A 24,326-nucleotide genomic window follows, 5' to 3' on the forward strand; every position below is an offset into this window, starting at 1 on the left:
GTGGAGAGGAGTATGACCTGCTCTTGTCTTTGTCCAAACTATTATGTATTTTTATTTCCAGCATGTATATAGCACCAACATATTAATTCACATTACATAACAGATTATGGGGTTGATTCTCTCATTGGCCATTATTCAATTAACTTTTCTCCCAAGTTTTCTCCCAGGAGGTTTTCACACATTGCTGATAAAATGCCTTGCAAGTCTCCACCAAGCAAGGAAATGCAGGTAGTCCCCGACTTTCTGAACGTTTCACTTACGAAAGACTCACCAATAGGAACGGCCCAAAAATGGGAACAGGTCAAAACATTTTTTTTTTCAAAAAGACCTTGTAGTTTTTGAGATAACTGATTACATTTTTTGTTTTTTAATTTGGTAAACTTAAATTTTTCTGCCATCTCGGCAGGATTCGTTTGGACCCTTCTCAAGCTGCATACATTTGCATGACCATGATTTGCATCTTATTCACCATCCCTAGTTGCCAGTATAACATGCATTGTACCATCTGTGTAACATACATTATACTGGCAACACGCTTGCATACCTCCCAACTTTTTGAGATGAGAAAGAGGGACACGTAAGTCACGCCTCTGCCACCTCCCGTCACACCCCTAGTCATGAATACCATGAAGATTTCATAAGAAAAATATGTTGTTTTATAATTCAAACCACACTGGTCCTTTCTATCCTGGTTCCTTTTCCTTCATATTAACATTTTATAATGAGTAATTTATCAATTTAAAGGATGGGAATAAAGTTTAGAGTCAATCAAACATTTTTTAGTAGAGAAATACAGGTAGTCCTCGGGTTACGAATGCCCGCTTTACGAAAGCCCTGCCAATACGAACGGCCCGCCGATTGCTCCGCCCCGTCGATGATGTCACAGCGAGCGCTGGATTGTGGCGATTTAAATGTTTTTAAGTACATTTACATTGATCTAAAGACGCCATGCGTGTGTGGGGAGGTGAGCAGATACACCTCCCATGTCCTGGTGCCATCCTCTGCATAAAAAACCTCCGTCTTGCTAAACAGAGCTTCACTTTCTGACGCAGGCCAGGAGGCGACCTGGCTTACTGCGCATGTGCAGCGCAGTACAGTATCCGGGTCAGAGGGCGCGGCTCTGCTTATAGCGACACGGAGGTTCTTTGCAGAGGCGGAGGGTGACACCAGGACATGGGAGGTGTGCGGTATGTATCTGCTCACCTCCCCACACACACATGGCGTCTTTAGATCAATGTAAATGTACTTTAAAACAGTGTTCCCCAACCCTGTCCTCAAGGCCCACCAACAGTGCATGTTTTGTGGAAATCCACAGAGGCAGTTAATCAGCTCTGCTGAGACACTAATTACCTCACCTGTGCATGTTTGTGGTTTTCTGCAAAACATGTACTGTTGGTGGGCCTTGAGGATAGGGTTGGGGAACTCTGCTTTAAAACATTTCAATTGCCACAATCCGGTGCTGGCTGTGACACTGTTTCGACTTAAGAACAGATTCAGGTTAACAACGAGCCTACAGTCCCTATCTCGTTCGTTAACCAAGGACTACCTGTATATATATTTACATAGAAAGAGGGACAAAGTCCTGAAAGAGGGACAAATGAGGAGTAAAGAGGGACAGGGCTCCCAAAGAGGGACTGTCCCTCCGAAAGCGGTAGTGCTCCCTGCTCCACTTAAAAACACACCTGCTTTGTTTATTAAATAACCTACTTAGCCTGATACTTTATTCATCCTGGAAGTAACAGAAGGTTATTTTTTATATTCAGGGGCGTAGGGCCTGTGGTCGCAACGGTCGCCTCGGCGACCGGGCCCGGCTCCTGAAGAGGCGGGGGAGGGGCCCGGGGGGCCCATGTCCGTTTGGACTCGGAGATGGGATCCCTGCGTGCGTTATTGGGAGGGGGGAGCTGCAGCCGTGGGGAGGGCAGTCCGACCTCTCCCCGGGCCCCCCCCTCCCCCTCAGATGCAGAGTGCGCAGCGCACAGAAGCGCTGTAGGCAGAACTCACCTGCCTGCGTTCCAAGCGCCGCTGGTCTCCTCCCGCTCTGCATAGATCTGCTGTTACACACTGCTTCCGGCTAAACAGGAAGCAGTGTGTAACAACATCTATACAGAGCGGGAGGAGACCAGCGGCGCAGGGACGGAGGTGAGTTCCGCCTACAGCGCTTCCGTGCCTATCCGGGGGGGCAGCTACCTACTCTAACCTATCCTGGGGGGCCAGCTACCTACCTAACCTATCCTGGGGGGCCAGCTACCTACCTAACCTATCCTGGGGGGCCAGCTACCTACCTAACCTATCCTGGGGGGCCAGCTACCTACCTAACCTATCCTGGGGGGCCAGCTACCTACCTAACCTATCCTGGGGGGCCAGCTACCTACCTAACCTATCCTGGGGGGCCAGCTACCTACCTAACCTATCCTGGGGGGCCAGCTACCTACCTAACCTATCCTGGGGGGCCAGCTACCTACCTAACCTATCCTGGGGGGCCAGCTACCTACCTAACCTATCCGGGGGGGCAGCTACCTACTCTAACCTATCCTGGGGGCCAGCTACCTACCTAACCTATCCTGGGGGGCCAGCTACCTACCTAACCTATCCTGGGGGGCCAGCTACCTACCTAACCTATCCTGGGGGGCCAGCTACCTACCTAACCTATCCTGGGGGGCCAGCTACCTACCTAACCCATCCTGGGGGGCCAGCTACCTACCTAATCTATCCTGGGGGGCAGCTACCTACCTAAGCTATCCTGGGGGGGCAGCTACCTAACCTATCCTGGGGGGCAGCTACCTAACCTATCCTGGGGGGGCAGCTACCTACTTAACATATCCTGGGGGGCCAGCTACCTACCTAACCTATCCTGGGGGGGCCAGCTACCTACCTAACCTATCCTGGGGGGCCAACTACCTACCTAACCTATCCTGGGGGAAAGCTACCTAATCTATCCTGGGGGGCAGCTACCTAACCTATCCTGGGGGGCACCTACCTCATCTAACCTATACTGGGGGGCAGCTACCTAATCTAACCTATACTGGGGGGCACCTACCTATCTAACCTGGGGGCACTTAATTGTCTAACCTGTATTCGGGGCACCTAGCTAGCCTATACAGGTGGCAACTATACTGGCTACCTATATTGGAGGCACCTACCTAACTAACCTATACTGGGGGCACCTACCTATCTAACCTATGCTGGGGGCAACTATTCTGGCTACCTATATTAGAGGCACCCACCTAGCTAACCTGTACTGGCGGCGCCTGCCTATCTAACCTATACTGGGGGCAACTATACTGGCTACCTATGCTGGAGGCACCTACCTGGCTAACCTATACCGGGGGCAACTATACTGGCGTACCTATGCCTGGCTACCTATACTGGGGGGACCTATAGCTGGCTATAGGGATTCGGATATGTGTGTGCGTCGGGTGTTGCCGGGGGAGGGGGGCTGTTGTTGCCGTGGGGGGGGGGGGGGGGGCCCACATCCAGATTCCGCATCGGGGCCCAGAGGTTTGTAGCTACGCCACTGTTTATATTCTATTCTATTAGTACAGTATAACGAACAAATACATTTATAGTACATGCAGTACTCCCTGTGTCAACACACCCTGTATCGAGAACAGAAGCCAGCAATGTCCTCCATATTCAAACCATATTCACTGCATGTTCTTCTGAGGTAATTTGGAAGGCAAGAAGTTCTCTTCATGAGCTGAAAAAAAAACCTGCTTCTTGGTAATGCTGACTTGCTGGAGCAGCAGAACTAGTTACTCTGCATCAATCAATGTAATCATAAGAGAAGATCCTCATTGAATCGGATACGCCCAGGCGTCATCACCAATCCTAAAATCAAGCTGCCTTCATGTGGCTGAATCATGCTGAGCACATACGGGAAGAGGAACAAGTTCATGACCTGTTTGTAAAACAATAAAGATGACACAGAAGCCAGACAAGTACTTATGGCTGTGTCAGAGGAGATAAGTTCAATACTTTGCTCAGCTTGGTTCACACATGTGTAGAAAACATATCTGTTCAGTAATAGGAGAACAGAGGCTCCAGCAGAATAAAAGTGGATAAAACCTTTACAATTTGCTAGGAGGAAGTGGTGGACTTACCTCCATAAAGCAGACACGAAAGACTGTCTGAAAAGTAGCAATCACATTTATTATATAGTACCCCAAAAGTGCAACGCGTTTCGCAGGCTGAGCCAGCTTCATCAGGCAAGAAACGTGGGGACAAAACAGAATTCCAGCAATAGCAGGTGTAGCGCCACTTCCTCCTAGCAAATTTTAAAGGTTTTATTAACTTTTATTCTGCTGGCGCCTCTGTTCTCCTATTGTAAAATCGTGTCCACCCCTGGTGGAGGGGTGATCTACCCCTTTTTCTCATCTACAGAGAGCGACTTCTTAGCCCTGAGTGAGGACAGGTCTAATCTCCTCACCTGCTTATACAGTGGTTGCCTGTGTGGTAACCCACGTTTGTGAGTATATTCTTCTCACTGATTTGCCTTACTTCGTTTATGTCTTAACATACTACACTATATTGGGCTCTCGGTTTCTCTACATTTTATATCTGTTTAGTACATTTTCTACACCTCCAAGAAATGCAGGAAGCGTGTATACACAGTAGAGCAGGGTCATCCACCAGGACACCTAGGCAGGTACCTAAAGCCTAGTCAGTGGCAATGGGCCCACCAGTTATCTTCTCTGACATCTCTCCACTTCAGCATATTCAATAGACCACAAGGGGACCCCAAACCTACTACCTTGCCTAAGGCTCTATTACATCTTAATCTATTTCTGATACACAGGTACCTGGCAAAAGCACAGGGCTCCCCATTGGTTTGCAAAGGACCAATGGGAATCCTCCTTAGCAACAGGGAGGATTCCGATTGGTTCATGATGGACCAATGAAAAACGTACCTGTTGCTAGGGAAGATCAGTCTATTGTAAACCAATCGGGAGCCCCATGCTCCTGCCAGCCTATGGTCTGTGTATACCGGCTATTCCCTAGACCGAATGGCGGTGTCAGCAGCGGACAAAACGTGTGCAAAATAGCAAGTAGTGTGAACAATGACACAGACATGGGGCAGAGCGCAGTGCATCCTGGGGAATACGGTTTTACTGTGTCATTTTGCTCCTGCAAACCAAGCCTGAAGGTGACCCCAATTCAATTAAAATGATTGGTTGCACAGTTAAAGCGAAAGGTTTTTTTTTTTTTTCCATCGAGAAATCTGATTGAATTTCCTGTTTATCTGGGCCGCCCTCTTCCTAAGTAATTAGTTCTGGTGACTCAGGTGCGTGCGTGCGGCTCGGGACAGGTGCCGCAGTGACAGTCAGAGCTGTGCGCAGCCTCGGGCAATCGCCGCGATTAGTTTACTATGGCCGCTCACTTCAAAGCCAGCCCCCTGCCCGCCCCACCCTCTGTCACAGCAGACTTACTTTTCGAATGGGAATGGGCAGCCCCGCATGCGCAGTAGGAGCCTAAATTGTACAGCCACGTAAATCATCCTAAATATCTCCGCTTCCGCACCACGTACACTCCCGAAATTTTCAGGGGAGGGAGGTGACCCCCAGATCTAGCTCTGTGCCGAATTGCAGCCCCCGAGCCCCGCTGGTTCCCGAGACTGATTGCAGCAAACCTATCTCAGGAACTAGCGAGGCTCGGGGGCTGCAATTCGACACAGAGCTAGATCTGGGGGTCCCCTCCCTCCCCTGAAAATTTCGGGAGTGTAGGAGGTGCGGAAGCGGAGATATTTCAGGTAAATAATGTCTAACTTCCCAGTGAGCATGCGTGATACTCAGTGAGGAAGGGAGCTTCCGGGCTGCCCATTCTGATATTACACCGGCTCAGGACAGGAGGATGATTGATCAAAAAAATACACGCACGCACTTCCCCTTCTAATCCAATCAAGCTGAGGCGGCCGTGGCGTGCCCTGGTGCGTGAACTGCAGGCAGCATATTCACATGCTGAGAGTTGGTCGTGACTTGACTCCGCCCCCCGCCTGGAGCCATTGCCGCTCAGTGCTCACTCATCTGTTGAGGCAACGTTCTGTGTGTGCCCAGCCCCGTTTCTATGGGCGTGCGATACGTGCCATCGCCCGGGGCACTTTATTGTTGCGCCAGGAGGGGGGCGCCGGCCAGGGGAACGGACATAATAGTTATAACTCACCTTCTTCAGCCGTTCCCCCGCAGTTTCAATATCTTTCCTCTCCTGGCATCCGTCGCCTGGTAACAGCGCCCCCTGTGATGACGTACCGCATGTCATCACAGGAAGCGCTGTTACTAATGAGATAGATGCCGGTAAAGGAAGGACATTGAAGCAGCGCGGGTTCGGCAGAAGCAGGTGAGTTATCACTATTATGTCCGCTCCCCCCGCTCCTGTGCCCAACTCATGCCGCCCATACCTAACTAGCCTAAACTGCGGGAACCTACCTAACACCTATATTGCGGGGCACCTACCTAACTAACCTAAACTGCGGGAACCTACCTATTTAACCTAAACTGCAGGAACCTACCTAACTAACCTATACTGCGGGAACCTACCTAACTAACCTATACTGCAGGAAACCTACCTATCTAGCCCATACTGGGGGAACCTACCTATCTAACCCATACTGGGGTAACCTACCTATCTAACCCATACTGGGGGAACCTACCTATCTAACCTATACTGCGGGAACCTACCTATATAACCTGAACTGGAGGAACCTACCTATCTAACCCATACTGGGGGAACCTACCTATCGAACCTATTTTGCGGGAACCTACCTATATAACCTGAACTGGAGGAACCTACCTATCTAACCCATACTGGGGGAACCTACCTATCTAACCTATATTGGGGGAACCTACCTATCTAACCCATACTGGGGGAACCTACCAATCGAACCTATACTGCGGGAACCTACCTATCTAACCTATACTGATGGAACCTACCTATCTAACCCATACTGGGAGAACCTACCCAGCACCGTTTCTATGGGCGAGCGATACGTGCCGTCGCCTGGGGCACTTTATTGTGCGGCAGGAGGGGAATCGCCGGAGCAGGGGAACGGACATAATAGTTATAACTCACCTTCTTCAGCCGTTCCCCCACAGTTTCATTATCTTTCTCTCCCGGCGTCCGTCGCCTGGTAACAGCACCCCCAGTGATGATGTACCGCATGTCATCACAGGAAGCGCTGTTACTAATGAGATAGATGCCAGGAAAGGAAGGACATTGAAGCAGCATGGGTTCGGCGGAAGCAGGTGAGTTATTACTATTATGTCCGCTCCCCCCGCTCCTGCGCCCAACTCATGCCGCCCATACCTGACTAACCTAAACTAAACCTAACACCTATATTGCAGGGCACCTACCCAACTAATCTAAACTGCGGGAACCTACCTATTTAACCTATACTGCGGGAACCTACCTAACTAACCTATACTGGGGGAACCTACCTAACTAACCTATACTGGGGTAACCTACCTAACTAAACTATACTGCGGGAACCTACCTAACTGACCTATACTGCGGGAACCTACCTAACTAACCTATACTTTGGGAACCTACCTAACTAACCTATACTGCGGGAACTTACCTAACTAACCTATACTGTGGGAACCCACCTAACTAACCTATACTGGGGGAACCTACCTAGCCAAGCTATACTGCAGGAACCTACCTAACTAACCTATACTGCATGAACCTACCTATATAACCTAACCTGCAGGAACCTACCTATCTAACCCATACTGGGGGAACCTACCTATCTAACCCATACTGGGGGAACCTACCTATCTAACCCATACTGGGGGAACCTACCTATCGAACCTATACTGTGGGAACCTACCTATATAACCTGAACTGCAGGAACCTACCTATCTAACCCATACTGGGGGGACCTACCTATCTAACCTATACTGGGGGAACCTACCTATCTAACCCATACTGGGGGAACCTACCTATCGAACCTATACTGTGGGAACCTACCTATCTCAACTATACTGGGGGCACCTACCTATCTAACCCATACTTGGGGAACCTACCTATCTAACCTATATTGAGGGAACCTACCTATCTAACCCATACTGGGGGAACCTACCTATCGAACCTATACTGCGGGAACCTACCTATCTAACCTATACTGCGGGCACCTACCTATCTAAGCTATACTGGGGGGCAAAAACTTTCACTGTGGCTCATAGCTATGCCGCTATCAGGTACCCAAAATTACGACGACTACTGCACTGCTTTAAAGGAAACCAGAGACGGTACATAACAAAGATTTTTTTACTTACCCGGGGATTCCTACAGCCCTATAAGCACGTTTGAGTCCCTCGCCGTCCTCGTTACTTGTCGTCTCTGGTACACTTAAAACTGCCTGTGATAGCAGGCCAATGTTAAATTGTGTGTGTGACTGAGCTGCAGGGCATCGAGGTGACAGGAGGGGCTAAAGGTGGCTACTAATGATACATGCTACCATTATTAGATTTGCACACAAGAAAGATATGTATTTGGGCTAGGCATGCCGTGAAACGGGCCTCTAGTTTGTGTTTTCCCCCCAGGCCAAAAGGTCCCAGTCCTCCCCTGAATGTTATAGTTTTTGTCAGTCATATATTATATCGTTTGTATGTACAGATTTTACGTTATCAAATGTATTATCGTATCTATGTGTGTAAGCGACGGTGTGGTTAGGGTTAGGCACCAACAGGGGGGTGGTTAGGGTTAGGCACCACTAGGGAGGTCTTAGGGTTAGAGGCATCACCAAAGGGGTGGTTAGGGCCAGGCACCACCAGGGGGGTGGTTAGGGTCAGGCACCACCAGGGGGTGGTTAGGGTCAGGCACCACCAGGGGATGGTTAGGGTCAGGCACCACCAGGGGGTGGTTAGGGTCAGGCACCACCAGGGGGGTGGTTAGGGTCAGGCACCACCAGGGGGGTGGTTAGGGTTAGGCACTACCAGGGGGATGGTTAGGGTTAGGCACCACCAGGGGGAGTGGTTAGGGTTATGCATCACCAGGGGGATGGAGAAGTTTACGCACCACCAGGGAAGGGTTTTGCATGAGAGTAGGGTTAGGTTAAGCTGTATTGTTGAATTACCGGTATGTAACGATTTTTAAAGTTAACCTCCCTGGCAGTAAGCCCGACCTATGTTAGGGCTAGCCGCTGGAGAGGATTACATGGCCCCCGGAGTTTTTCTTAAATAAAATGTGAATAAAATGATTAAGCTAGCACTTTGCTAGCTAACGATGCCCCCCCAAGTCCCTCCGGTCCCCACCGATCGCCCCCGATCACCGCCATTATACGCACCCCCCAGGGATCCCGCGATGGCGCAGCCTCCCAATCAGCTTCAGGCTTTGCTACGGGGAGGATCGGGACTGCGCATGATGTCATGACATCGATGACATCATGACTTCATGTCCGATCGTCGCCATAGCGACGACTGAAGCTAAAGGGTGAAGATGCGGCTCTTGCGGGATCGCAGATGGGTAGATATTGCCGGCGGCGATTGGGGGGATCAGAGCGGTGCTGGGGGACTTGGGGGCCACAGTTAGATAGCAAAGTGCTAGCTTAAGCATTTTATTCAAATTTTATTTTGAAAAAAATCCTCCCGCGGACGCAGCATCTGAAACTGCATACAGCCAGGGAGGTTAATATCGTTCCGTTTTCATCTCCTGTCTGTTTTAAATGGTATTTATCGTTAACCAATTTTGTTGACAATGTTTATCGTCATTGAGATTTCGTTATATTCTGGAGCTAATTTGTTATCCAACCGGGGCCCTTTTTCCTGGCGCCCTTTTTTCTGCACCCGTTGGAACGAAAGAAGAATAGCGGGGTCGTGCACAGAAATCCACAGACAACATGTTAGTGTCAGACAACCTCGCATTTTAGCCTTCAGCACTTTAATAAGGATGACACCCAGAAGCTGCAGAACAGGTTACTGAACAGTCACAGGTATAATTATCTATGCATACATCTATATGCGCAGATCAAACACGGACACAAACCACACCACACCTAAAACAAACACGACATACGCTACATGATTAAAACAAAAACTGGAGTGAGAGAAATATGGAAGATACCATTGCCACATGCCTGACATATTCTGTCTCTAATAGTCTCTGATTCACTGGCCCAGAATGAGTTCACAGATCATCTTCCATTATCACTATCTGTTAATGTAAACATTACAAAGGCACTGTAGTGACATATAGTAGAATCAAGTCATTTATTCAGGATACCCACTTTTATGGTAATTTTCCTGATTTCAGCATAAGACACACTTCCTATATTTATATATTGCTGTATGTAACCCACGCTCCCAGCGATGCTTAGCCTAGGCCATACATGTCAAACGCCAGCCCGCGGGCCAAATCTGGCCCTCAGAGCCATTCAATTTGGCCCTCAAGTGGTTTCCCCCACTTTACATTATGTTTGTCCCACATTAGACCACCGAGGAAGCTATATTGGAGGTGAAGCCCTAGACACCAGGGAACTGTATGGGGCTTGGAGGCGGAGCAGTGCTTTTCAGCGCTGCTAGATTTGGGCGCAGCCGGCGCCTCCATAGACTACAATAGGAATCACTCCTATTGCAGCGCTCAGTGAGTAATGTCGGGTCCGTCAGAAGACGGAGCCGAGGTTGCTTAAAAACATAATAATTCGGCCTCCAGCAATCGCTGGAAGCCGAATTATTTCATTCCCCCACTATCCATGGCGGCCTCGAGGGGGAATAGTAATTAAAACGGCCCGGACTTGTGCAGAAGCAGGATCAGCTAGTGATGCTCAAATACCCCTTTTCAAAATTCGAGTTAGGTCGAATTCGAATAGTAAATTATTCGAGGTCAGTCGAATATTCGAGTCGAATAATTTTTACTATTCGATTCGACCTCGGACTTCGAGCTCACTATTCGAGTCGGTATTCGAGCTCACTATTCGAGCTGACTATTCGAATTGGCCTTAAATAGCTTCCAACACTTGTTTTGAGGGTGAATGATGCAAGAAACATCTTTTTTTCCAAGTAACAACAGCAAGTGATTATGTGGGGATGTTCCTTTAAAAAAAAATGTGGAAAGATAAGTTGTGTCCTTAATTTTGTTCAGTAGTGTTAACCCTTGTTCAGTAGAATTGTTCTTCTTCTTCTTTATCTTTCTTCTTCTTCTTCTAGATCTTCTTCTTCTATATCATCTTCTTCTTCTTCTATATTGTCTTCTTCTTCTTCTTCTTCTTCTTCTTCTTCTTCTTCATCATCTTCTTCTTCTTCTTCATCATCTTCTTCTTCTTCTTCTTCATCATCTTCTTCTTCTTCTTCATCATCTTCTTCTTCATCTTCATCTTCTTCATCTTCTTCTTCTTCTTCATCTTCATCTTCTTCATCTTCTTCTTCTTCATCTTCTTCTTCTTCTTCATCTTCTTCTTCTTCTTCATCTTCTTCTTCTTCTTCTTCTTCTTCATCTTCTTCTTCTTCTTCTTCTTCTTCTTCTTCTTCTTCTTCTTCTTCTTCATCTTCTTCATCATCTTCTTCATCTTCTTCATCATCTTCTTCATCTTCTTCTTCTTCATCTTCTTCTTCTTCATCTTCTTCATCTTCTTCATCTTCTTCTTCTTTTTCATCTTCTTCTTCATCATCTTCTTCATCTTCTTCTTCATCTTCTTCTTCATCTTCATCTTCTCCTTCTCCTTCTTTTTCAATATCGTCTTCTTCTTCTTCACGTATTTCTCTTTTCAATTTTTTTTTTAAAGAAATGCAGCTATTTTTGAGCGTAACAAATAGCTGGTGGGCGCACGCATGTTGGAAGCGCCATTGTATGTGCTCCCTGGCAGTGGAAACACAAAGACAGCAGGAGGTAAATTCAGCAGCAGGAGGAGGAGGATGAGTGTGTGGCAGCAGGCAGTCAATGAGGCAGGCAGCTCGCCGTGACATAATAGCCCTGGTACCTAGCGGTGATACCAGGGCTGTAAATAAACACAACAGGAGGTCCCAGACAGCGGTCGTGCAGCCCACATTGTGTCCAATACACAACTGGGACAACACAGTTTTCAACCCGGGCACCTCAAAAAAATTAAACCTTTTTTTTTTTTTAATGGTTTGTTTGGTTTTGGTTTTGCAACCAATATAGCTATTGTTTGACGTAATAGCTGGTGGCAGAGTGGCAGCAGAAGGTAATTCTGTGTACCCTGGCAGTGGGAAACACAGACAGACAGCAACAGCAGCAGGAGGAATGGAGGAGTAATGTGAGCAGCTATTGTTTGACGTAATAGCTGGTGGCAGAGTGGCAGCAGAAGGTAAATCATCTGTGTAGTGTACCCTGGCAGTGGGAAACACAGACAGACAGCAGCAGCAGCAGCAGGAGGAGGTATGGAGGAGTAGTGTGAGTGTGGCAGCAGGTAGGCAGCGTGACATAATAGCCCTGGTACCTAGCGGTGATACCAGGGCTGTAAATAAACACAACAGGAGGTCCCAGACAGCGGTCGTGCAGCCCACATTGTGTCCAATACACAACTGGGACAACACAGTTTTCAACCCGGGCACCTCAGAAAAATTAAACCTTTTTTTTTTTTTTAATGGTTTGTTTGGTTTTGGTTTTGCAACCAATATAGCTATTGTTTGACGTAATAGCTGGTGGCAGAGTGGCAGCAGAAGAAGGTAATTCTGTGTACCCTGGCAGTGGGAAACACAGACAGACAGCAGCAGCAGGAGGAGGAATGGAGGAGTAGGCGAGCAGCTATTGTTTGACGTAATAGCTGGTGGCAGAGTGGCAGCAGAAGGTAAATCATCTGTGTACCCTGGCAGTGGGAAACACAGACAGACAGCAGCAGCAGCAGCAGCAGGAGGAGGTATGGAGGAGCAGTGTGAGTGTGGCAGCAGGTAGGCAGCGTGACATAATAGCCCTGGTACCTAGCGGTGATACCAGGGCTGTAAATAAACACAACAGGAGGTCCCAGACAGCGGTCGTGCAGCCCACATTGTGTCCAATACACAACTGGGACAACACAGTTTTCAACCCGGGCACCTCAGAAAAATTAAACCTTTTTTTTTTTTTTAATGGTTTGTTTGGTTTTGGTTTTGCAACCAATATAGCTATTGTTTGACGTAATAGCTGGTGGCAGAGTGGCAGCAGAAGAAGGTAATTCTGTGTACCCTGGCAGTGGGAAACACAGACAGACAGCAGCAGCAGGAGGAGGAATGGAGGAGTAGGCGAGCAGCTATTGTTTGACGTAATAGCTGGTGGCAGAGTGGCAGCAGAAGGTAAATCATCTGTGTACCCTGGCAGTGGGAAACACAGACAGACAGCAGCAGCAGCAGCAGCAGGAGGAGGTATGGAGGAGCAGTGTGAGTGTGGCAGCAGGTAGGCAGCGTGACATAATAGCCCTGGTACCTAGCGGTGATACCAGGGCTGTAAATAAACACAACAGGAGGTCCCAGACAGCGGTCGTGCAGCCCACATTGTGTCCAATACACAACTGGGACAACACAGTTTTCAACCCGGGCACCTCAGAAAAATTAAACCTTTTTTTTTTTTTAATGGTTTGTTTGGTTTTGGTTTTGCAACCAATATAGCTATTGTTTGACGTAATAGCTGGTGGCAGAGTGGCAGCAGAAGAAGGTAATTCTGTGTACCCTGGCAGTGGGAAACACAGACAGACAGCAGCAGCAGGAGGAGGTATGGAGGAGTAGTGTGAGTGTGGCAGCAGGTAGGCAGCGTGACATAATAGCCCTGGTACCTAGCGGTGATACCAGGGCTGTAAATAAACACAACAGGAGGTCCCAGACAGCGGTCGTGCAGCCCACATTGTGTCCAATACACAACTGGGACAACACAGTTTTCAACCCGGGCACCTCAGAAAAATTAAACCTTTTTTTTTTTTTTATGGTTTTTTGGTTTTTGGTTTTACAACCAATATAGCTATTGTTTGACGTAATAGCTGGTGGCAGAGTGGCAGCAGAAGAAGGTAATTCTGTGTACCCTGGCAGTGGGAAACACAGACAGACAGCAGAAGGGCAGTACACAGCAGCCCACTGTAGGTGTAAAATGTGTGGCTGCAGGCGACGTAATAGTCAAAGTGAACCAGGCTGGCTTAGTGAGCAGGAGCCAGGAGGTGGTAAAGGGTGGTAAGGCACATTAACGATGGTTCCGGCAGCCAGTTCATGTCCCCCTCTCGCCGACAACAGGGGCCAGGAACTCGCCTTCCACCCACGCCTGGTTCATCTTGAGAAACGTCAGTCTGTCCACAGACTTGTGAGACAGACGTGAGCGTTTCTCGGTGACCACGCCACCAGCTGCACTGAAGCAGCGCTCGGACAGCACGCTGGAAGGGGGGCAGGACAGCACTTCCAGGGCGTACTGCGCCAGCTCGCTCCAGATCTCCATGCGCTTGACCCAATACTCCATGGGATCAACAGGGGCATCGCTGTCAAGCCCGCTGTACGACCCCATGTAGTCAGCCACCATGCGGGTCAGGCGCTGGCTGTGACCGGAGGAGGATGCTGCTGCATGCATCTCCTCTCTAGTCACTGCTGCCGGAGCCTCTACAGTCCTGTAGAGCTCGTGGCTGAGAGACAGCAGGTCTGTGGGGCGCTTGCTGCTGCTGGATGCAGGCACCTGCTGCTGCCTCTGTGCTGGCTGCTGGACAGTGGGGGTGGAAGGCTGGGGGAAGGCTTCCTCCAAGCGCTCAACAAGGGCCTGCTGCAAGCTCCTTATTTGTTGCGCTGGGTCTCCTCCTGCAGGCGGCAGGAACTGGCTCAACTTCCCCTTGAGGCGTGGGTCCAACATCATGCTGATCCAGATGTCCTCCCTCTGCTTCATCTGGATCACCATGGGGTCCCTGCGCAGGCACGTCAGCATGTGCGCTGCCATTGGGAAGAGGCGGGCCACGTCTGCTGGCACATCGACGTCAGTGCTGTCCTCATCCTCCTCCTCTGCCGCCTCATCCTCTCTCCACCCCCGCACCAACTCAGCTGCGCTGTGCTGATCCCCCTCATCAGCAGCCAGGTCAGGGACCTCCACCAAGTCCTCTTCCTCCTCCCCCTCAGAGGTGGACTGCGCAGCTGGTTGCCGCTCCTGCTGGTCCAAGGCTGCCGCTCCCTGTTCCAGCAAAGCATCGAGGGCCCTGTTCAGCAGAGAAACCAGGGGCACCCACTCGCAGACCATAGCATGGTCCCTGCTCACCATGTTTGTGGCCTGCAGGAAGGGAGCCAGCACAAAGCACACCTGCTGCATGTGCCTCCAGTCATCATCGGGGACGATGGACGGGATGTTGCTGGTCTTGTCCCTTCTCTGAGCGGCGGAAACAGTGGCCAGGGCAAGGTACTGTTTGACAGCGCGCTTCTGTTCAACTAGACGCTCCAACATCGCCAGGGTGGAGTTCCAGCGAGTCGGAACGTCAAGGATCAGCCGATGGCGTGGCAGATCCAGCTCCTTTTGCACGTCTTCCAGGCTCGCACAGGCTGCAGCCGAGCGCCGGAAGTGACGCACAACATTCCTTGCCGTTTCCAGCAGTTCGCCCATCCCCTGGTAGGTGCGCAGGAACTTCTGCACCACCAGGTTCAGCACGTGGGCAAGACAGGGGATGTGGGTCAGGTTTCCCCTGTCTATTGCGGCAACCAGATTGGCCCCATTGTCGGCCACCACCTCTCCGACTCTGAGGCCTCTGGGGGTCAGCCAAATCCTCTCCTGCTCCTGGAGTTTAGCCAACACATGGGTTGCCGTCAGCTTGGTCTTCCCAAGGCTGACCAAGTGCAGCAGCGCTTGGCAGTGGCGGGCCTTCACGCTGCTGCTGAGGCGGGGGGTTTGGCCAGGTGTGCCGGAGGATGGCAGAGTATCGGAGGAACCTGCTGCAGTTCCCCTGACCCTGCGGGGTGGCACCACCCACTGTGTTGCTGCTGCTGCTGTGCCCGCTGCTGCTCTCCCATCCTCACCCCCTTCCACCAAGCTGACCCAGTGGACAGTGAAGGACAGGTAGCGGCCTGTCCCGAAGCGGCTGCTCCAGGAGTCCATGGTGACGTGGACCCTTTCACCAACCGCGTGCTCCAGCCCTCGCTCCACATTGGCCATCACAAAGCGGTGCAGTGCAGGAATGGCCTTGCAAGCAAAGAAGTGTCTGCTGGGGAGCTGCCAGTCTGGGGCTGCGCAAGCAAGCAGCGCACGAATGTCGCTCCCCTCCTGCACGAGCGTGTACGGCAGGAGTTGGGAGCACATGGCCCGTGCCAGCAAGCCGTTCAGCTGCCGCACGCGACGGCTGCTGGGAGGCAGAGCCCTAACCACCCCCTGGAAGGACTCGCTCAAAAGGCTCTGGCGTGGCCTTTTGCTGACACGGGAATCAGCAGACACAGCAGAGGAGGCCACTGAGGACTGGCTGCCAGAACAGGCCTCAGTGTCGGCGGCAGGAGTTGCAGAGGGGGGAGGAGCAGTGCGTTTCCGCACTCCTGCTGGTGCTGCTGGAGGAGCAGGAGGGCGGGTGGCTGCTGTTGCTGCTGCTGCTGCTGAAGGCTGTGCAGTGATGGGTGTGGTGCCACTGCCAGCACCAGATGCCTTCAGCCTCTGGAACTCCTCATGCTGGTGGAAATGTTTAGCCGCAAGGTGGTTGATGAGCGAGCTGGTGCAGAACTTTAAGGGGTCTGCACCTCTGCTCAACTTCCGCTGACAGTGGTTGCAAGTGGCGTACTTGCTGTACACAGTGGGCATGGTGAAATATCGCCAGATTGGTGACTTAAACATCCCCCTACGGCATGGAAGCGCTGCTGCCTGTCTCCCTGTGGTGGTTGGGGGGGGGGGGCTTGGGTGCGGCTGGTGGTGGTACTGGCAGATGCTGCTGCTGCTGCTGCTGAGCCTGAGACACCAGCAGGCTGTGGGACCTGCCTACTGCTGCTGCCAATGCTTGCAATGATGCGCCTCCTTGCAAGGCCCACAAGAGCATCCTCCTCCTCCTCCTCAGAGCTGCTGAGGACGACATCCCCTGGAGGTGGTGGCACCCAGTCTCTGTCTGTCACCGGGTCATCATCATCCTCCCCCTCCTGAAACATGTCCTGCTGGGATGAGGACCCCCCAAACTCCTCTCCTGATGCATGGATGGGCTGCTTGACTGTCGCCACAGTCTTGCTGTCCAATCCCTCATCCCCCAAAGTGCCCATCAGCATCTCCTCCTCAAAATCGCCAACAACAGCAGACAATTGACTCATGATGCCTGGGGTCAAAAGACTGCTGAATGACAGGTCGCCAACTGACGGTGAACTGGCCTCCTCCCCAGGCCCTGCTGGGCGGCTGCTGTGAACAGGGGTGGTGGTGGTGGTGGTGGTGAGGGTGGAGGCCTCGGATGCAGAGCTGATGGCGGGCTGCTCATCCTCCGTCATGAGTTGCACCACAGTGTCTGCATCCTTTTCCTCAATGGGACGTTTCCGACCCGGCTGGAGGAAAATGGGAGCAGGTGCTACACGCTGCTGCTGCTGTGTCTCTGCAGCGTGAGTTGCAGATGCTCCTGCTGGGCGGCGCCCAAGGCGTCCACGGCCAGTGGCTATGGGAGGAATGTTAGCCACTGACGCTGCTGCTGCTGCTGCGGAACTGTGCATGGTGGCGCGCCCGCGGCCGCGGCTTGCCACAATGCTGCTCCCTCTCCTCCTGATTCCCTTGCTGCCCTTGCCCTTGCCCAAACCGCGCTGGCTGCCACTTCCAGACATCTTCAATGTTTTGGGCGTATAGACAAAAGTTTTTTAAAAGGGCGGGTGAAAAGTGGGGTACTTTAATGGAGTGGGTTGGTTGGTGAGGTGACTGAGTGAGTGTCCCCTAGTACAGTAAGTAAGTAGTAACAGTCAGGAAGTACAACTAGCAGTTACAATAATCAGTAGTAATCACAAGTAAATTTAGTGTGTGTACACTCAGACAGTGAGTGCACGCACGCAGGAGCTAGTAGCCTATGAACACAGTGACTGAGTGTCCTAGACTCCTAGTACAGTAAGAGTAAGTAGTAACAGTAAGTAGAACTAACTAATTACAATAATCAATCAGCGATCAGAAGGAAATAGAGTGTGGGTGGTGTGTGTACACTCAGACAGTGAGTGCACGCACGCAGGAGCTAGTAGCCTATGGACAGTGACTGAGTGTCCTAGACTCCTAGTACAGTAAGAGTAAGTAGTAACAGTAAGTACAACTAACTAATTACGATAATCAATCAGCGATCAGAAGGAAATGGAGTGTGGGTGTGTGTACACTCAGACAGTGAGTGCACGCACGCAGGAGCTAGTAGCCTATGAACACAGTGACTGAGTGTCCTAGACTCCTAGTACAGTAAGAGTAAGTAGTAACAGTAAGTAGAACTAACTAATTACAATAATCAATCAGCGATCAGAAGGAAATGGAGTGTGGGTGTGTGTACACTCAGACAGTGAGTGCACGCACGCAGGAGCTAGTAGCCTATGAACACAGTGACTGAGTGTCCTAGACTCCTAGTACAGTAAGAGTAAGTAGTAACAGTAAGTAGAACTAACTAATTACAATAATCAATCAGCGATCAGAAGGAAATAGAGTGTGGGTGGTGTGTGTACACTCAGACAGTGAGTGCACGCACGCAGGAGCTAGTAGCCTATGGACAGTGACTGAGTGTCCTAGACTCCTAGTACAGTAAGAGTAAGTAGTAACAGTAAGTACAACTAACTAATTACGATAATCAATCAGCGATCAGAAGGAAATGGAGTGTGGGTGTGTGTACACTCAGACAGTGAGTGCACGCACGCAGGAGCTAGTAGCCTATGAACACAGTGACTGAGTGTCCTAGACTCCTAGTACAGTAAGAGTAAGTAGTAACAGTAAGTAGAACTAACTAATTACAATAATCAATCAGCGATCAGAAGGAAATGGAGTGTGGGTGTGTGTACACTCAGACAGTGAGTGCACGCACGCAGGAGCTAGTAGCCTATGAACACAGTGACTGAGTGTCCTAGACTCCTAGTACAGTAAGAGTAAGTAGTAACAGTAAGTAGAACTAACTAATTACAATAATCAATCAGCGATCAGAAGGAAATAGAGTGTGGGTGGTGTGTGTACACTCAGACAGTGAGTGCACGCACGCAGGAGCTAGTAGCCTATGGACAGTGACTGAGTGTCCTAGACTCCTAGTACAGTAAGAGTAAGTAGTAACAGTAAGTACAACTAACTAATTACGATAATCAATCAGCGATCAGAAGGAAATAGAGTGTGTGTTGTGTGTGTACACTCAGACAGTGAGTGCACGCACGCAGGAGCTAGTAGCCTATGAACAGTGACTGAGTGTCCTAGACTCCTAGTACAGCAAGAGTAATTAGTAACAGTAAGTAGAACTAACTAATTACAATAATCAATCAGCGATCAGAAGGAAATAGAGTGTGTGTTGTGTGTGTACACTCAGACAGTGAGTGCACGCACGCAGGAGCTAGTAGCCTATGAACACAGTGACTGAGTGTCCTAGACTCCTAGTACAGTAAGAGTAAGTAGTAACAGTAAGTAAGTAGAACTAACTAATTACGATAATCAATCAGCGATCAGAAGGAAATAGAGTGTGTGTTGTGTGTGTACACTCAGACAGTGAGTGCACGCACGCAGGAGCTAGTAGCCTATGGACAGTGACTGAGTGTCCTAGACTCCTAGTACAGTAAGAGTAAGTAGTAACAGTAAGTAGAACTAACTAATTACGATAATCAATCAGCGATCAGAAGGAAATAGAGTGTGTGTTGTGTGTGTACACTCAGACAGTGAGTGCAGTGCGCACACGCAGGAGCTAGTAGCCTATATGAACAGTGACAGTGAGTGTCCCTACGGGTACAGTAAGAGTAAGTAGTAAGTAAGTACAACTAACAATAATCTATCAGTAATCAGAAGGAAATAGAGTGTGTGTACACACAGACAGTGAGTGAGTGCACACACGCAGGAGCTAGCTAGTAGCCTATAAACAGTGACAGTCAGTGAGTGTCCTACTCCTAGTACAGTATAACTACAATACTATTAGTAAAGGACAGCAGAAATACTGGTATAGATGAGAGAAATAAACAGAGGACAGCTGCCCACAGAGGCAAGGCCCCCCTGAGGCCTAAACCTGTAAGCTTGCAGCAGCTGCCTGTCTCTAATGTAACACACAAGCTACTAACTAAAATACAATGTCTAACTAACTAACAACAATATAGGTGTGTATAGGAGGTGTATGTGAGCAAAAACGCTAGGTAAATGACCACAATAGAGCTCTTGCTAAGCCAAAGCACAAAGGAGCAACTCTCTCTCTGTACAAGTCTCAGGCAAGCACGGAGAAACGGAACATGGCGGCCGCTATTTATAGGGTAGGGGCTGGCCAGGGTCCCCCTCTGTGATTGGCTGCCGTCAGAGGGCCTGGGAGCCCTCTGATTGGCTCTAAGGACATCAATCTGGGCTATGACGCTATTCGAGCTCGGTACCGAGCTCGAATAGCGCCGGGTTGCTCGAATAGCTCGAATAGTGAATGGGCTATTCGAGTGTACTCGGATAGCCCATTCGAATAGCTCCAGCTATTCGGAGCTCGAATACCGAGCTCGAATAGCTGAAAAAGAGCTCGATTATTCGAGCTACTCGAATATTCGAGCTCTGCTGAGCACCACTGGGATCAGCTATATACCGCTGAATCCTGCGGCCAAGTCTACCGGCGCCGATTTCAAATGTACTCCTTGGAGGGGGGCCATTGACACCTGGGAACTTTATAAAGGAAGAAGGCACCCAGTAGATATTGAGGTTGGCCCGCGACTAGGTCCCAGTGTACAATTTCGGCCCACGTTGTATTTGAGTTTGACACCAATGGCCTATACTAATTAGATATGTCCCACTCAGAGGCGCTTCTAGAGACCAGCTGACCAGCTAATTGCCTAGAGTGCCAGATTTATGGCAGGCGCTTTAAGGACAGGAAAAAATAAACTTTTTTTTCCCTCAGAGACTGAAAACTTAGGGAACGGGGATAAAAAGTTCTAATGAAAGCCTTTGCTGCTCAGCCTCAAATAAGGAATCTACAAACCTTTTGTCTACAACACTTTGTATGGCATTCCCTAATGTTAGTGTTATCTCAAGATCTAGAGTGTGTCTGTGTGACTCCTGTCCTGCCCGCCCCTCCTTATCAGGGCTGTTGTTATGGCCTTGCAGGGCTGCCATTGCCCGGGACGCTGGGAGGGGGAGGGCAAAGAACAGCCAAGCAGATGTGAGTAGCACAAGGACCCTTTTTTTCCTGCATTTGCAGAAGAGTTTTTTTTTCAGTTACACTTCCAGGCTTCTTCCCAGATGCCTGCGAGTGCTAGCAGCCAGTGACTCATTCGCCCAGCCCCACCTGAACAACACTGGAGAGTGGAGAGGAGAGAGGATCAGCTTGTATGTAGCTGCTTGTAACTAGCAGCGCTGTCCATGTCAGAGCTGAGAGAGGATTAGCTGGGAGTTTTAAATGCTGCATTCTCTAGCCAGCATGGAGTATGGATAGAAGGCTGCCAGGTACTACACTATAACATCCTCCAAACGGCTGTGGTCTACGGAGTCAGTGTGCTATCTCCCATCTGCTCACATGCTGTGCCTGCTGCCCCATCTCCCTGCATAAACACACAGCCTAGTCACAAATCCCCTCCACCCAGCTCCTCCACTTAGCTTTAACCACCCTCCAGCATTCACTTTTCACCAGGTAGCATACAGTTTGCCCTTGCTCTCTCTGCACCACCAGTTATTTGCTTACTCCCCAGCCTATCAGCGCCCTCAATTATAAGCTCCCTACATCCCTCCCCCCCCCCCCCTCCACACACACACACTGGGGCCCTTTCCCACTTGCAATCTGCTTCAAATAGTGAATTACAGCCATTTTGCTGATTTACACTGCACTTTACATGTCTATTGCGGTGTGCTCTTTTCCCACTAGTGCGTGGCATTTTTTCCCAGAACGCAGATTGCCGGCTTGCGCAAACCTCATTGTGCTCCATTCCCGACGCTAATATGGCACGAATGCGGCAAGTGGAAAAGGCAGCTTGTGCGATCGCAATGCAGTGTGTTTGTGGTTGCTGGTGGAAATGGGCCCTAATTAATTTTCCTGGTCCTTAGCACCCTGAGGGCTGGAACACACTAGAGCGATTTTCGAAGCGTTTAGGGAGCGATTCAAACCGCTAGCGATTTCCCTAAATGCTCATCTAATGTTAGTGGATGGGCCAAATTCCATTGGAGCGACTGCGATTACCAAATCGCAAAACTCAGGACATGCAGCATTTTTTAGCGGTTAGCGTTTTTGGAATGTAAAGTATAAAAACGCTGGCATAATCGCTCATCAAATCCTGCACAGAGCGGTTTTGCTAGCATTTTGAAGTTAATCGCTACACAACCGCTGGCATATTGATTACACTTTTTAAAATCGCTACCGAAAACGTTCATGAAATCGCTTACAAACCGCTCATACAAAACGCTAGTGATTGCGATTAGCCATAGCGTTTTGTCGTGAGTTCCAGGCCTCAATCATGTGTTCACTCCCTCCCAGCACATCACTTCCCCCCAGCACCTACAATTATGTGCTTACTCCCTGTTCAGCCCACCACCACAGCACCTAAAATCATGTGCACAATATATAAGGCAATGTGAAGCACTAGGCTGGTTGAGGGAAATAAATGTACAATTTGATGGCAAGCTGGTAAATGTACACAGCATGATGCAGAAGAGAGGCTTTCCTCCTACAGTGTCCTTAGAAAAAAACTCTGCCTGCTTTCTCATCATTGTAAAGACTGCATGTGGTCAGCTAGATAAGGTATTTGGTATTACACAGGTTGAAAAGTTTTCGACAGTCCCTAGACTCCATGTGGCTGCTGCAGCCTTGTGTGAGAGACTGGCAGGACAGGAGTAACATTACAGGCAAGTCGCCTCTGTGTTATGTGGCTGCAATACAGATAAGTTCTCTGCTCCATGTCAGGCTATTCTCAGTCGCTCTCCACTCCTCCTCTCTCCCTCATTCACCTTTGTGCCCCCCCCCCCTTTCCCCTAGTGCTGGCTGTCTTTTCCTCCTCTCAAATCAAATCAAATCAAATCAAAGATAGCTTTATTGGCATGACCAAGATTAATTACAGGTATTGCCAAAGCAAGGAGAAAAGGGGGACAATGGCTAAGCAGTATGTGGACATTTTTTAGGTTTACAAGGAGCCAAAGGAAGAATTTGAAGGGCGCTGCTCTTTTTTGTGTATATATAGGTCAAAAGCTGCTTAAATCCTCAGAGTGTGGGTATCCCCTTTAACCCCCACTGATGGTCAAAAAAGAATTGGTTGTAACAGAAGAGGACAGCGCTAATTTATATGCAACAATTGTATTCATTCCAATATAAGTCCTATAAAGGTGCTAAAAGGATATTGTTTAAAATTCCAAGGTTAAAAAATCAAAATTTAAAATTGGATCATGTGCAGAATTTAGTACATGTATTCCCATATGTTCACAGTAGTTATAAAAAATATATGGGTAACAACGTATTTAATCTCATATGTGCACACACACCCCCATACATACAATGGAGCCACCTGAGTTGTATTGGTTCTACCTATTTGAGAGGATTTATGTGGAATCTGATCCTCCTTTTTCCTCTATATGCATAAGTATGGATACACAGAAGATATATTTCCTCCAACAGGTGTACCCTGTGTAGTGAAATCTATTGTACTTTATGTGACCAGTTCCGCAATTGCTTTCCGTAATGGCTTATAGCTCTTGTAGCTTTAGGGTTATTCTATGTGATCAAGTTCTGCATATGCTTTCCGCAACAACTTACGGTTCTTGCAGCTTGAATGTGCAGTGCGGGCTCCGGCCGGTAGCCTCGCCTGTAAAGTCCCGTTCTGGGTTCGAAGTCACCTGGTTTGCCGGTAGGCGTCTGTGCTCAGAGCTTGGATAATCCTCTCGTAGCTTCACTCGCACGCCGCTGCGGCTTCCGGATAGGTGGTTTGCTGGGAGTGACGTCACTTCCCCTCCGGGCTCCTGCGTTCCACCTTGCGCTTCAGCGCTGTTACTTGCTTCTTCAGCTAGTACGAGCAGGCTATGTCTAGCGTCTTGTACGGCAGTAGGTTATGCCAGTTGTTGGGGTGCCAAGGAGCCCTTCTTCATCGACATGTTTCGATAGTAAAACGACTATCTTCATCAGGATAGGGAATAAGGTTTACAGTTCCGTTATGCTCCTCTCAGTCTGTGGCATGCTGTGACATAGTGTGCAGCAGTTGTCACTGTGGATTCCTCTTCTCCTAGTAGGATATATGTTTTTCTCTCATCTTCTAATGTGAGAAAGTCTGGGAATAGTTCCAACAATTTCTTAAAGTAAGTTTCCCTGGTTGCAGTATATTTGGGGCAGTGCAGCAGGAAGTGGCTTTCATCCTCAAGGGTTT

At 49.4% G+C, this 24,326-nt stretch overlaps 1 protein-coding gene and 1 long non-coding RNA gene across 7 annotated transcripts in view; one reads left to right on the top strand and one right to left on the bottom strand.

Moving 5' to 3' along the window:
- The window catches only part of ITGAE (integrin subunit alpha E), a 170,972-nt gene that overhangs the window by 129,787 nt on the left and 16,859 nt on the right, over positions 1–24,326 (top strand). The gene's annotated exons all lie outside the window — the stretch shown is intronic.
- LOC137547132 (uncharacterized) overlaps positions 1–24,326 on the bottom strand; it is a 155,725-nt gene that overhangs the window by 33,387 nt on the left and 98,012 nt on the right. For 4 of the 6 annotated variants that reach the window (XR_011026499.1, XR_011026497.1, XR_011026498.1 and 1 more), the window contains one exon: positions 3,596–3,697. The exons of the other annotated variants lie outside the window; for them this stretch is intronic. This is a non-coding gene — a long non-coding RNA (uncharacterized lncRNA). The remainder of the gene's footprint in view (positions 1–3,595; positions 3,698–24,326) is intronic. 6 annotated transcript variants of the gene reach the window in all.

Source organism: Hyperolius riggenbachi, chromosome 2, assembly GCF_040937935.1.
Source record: "Hyperolius riggenbachi isolate aHypRig1 chromosome 2, aHypRig1.pri, whole genome shotgun sequence".
NCBI classification, from domain to species: Eukaryota; Metazoa; Chordata; class Amphibia; order Anura; family Hyperoliidae; genus Hyperolius; species Hyperolius riggenbachi.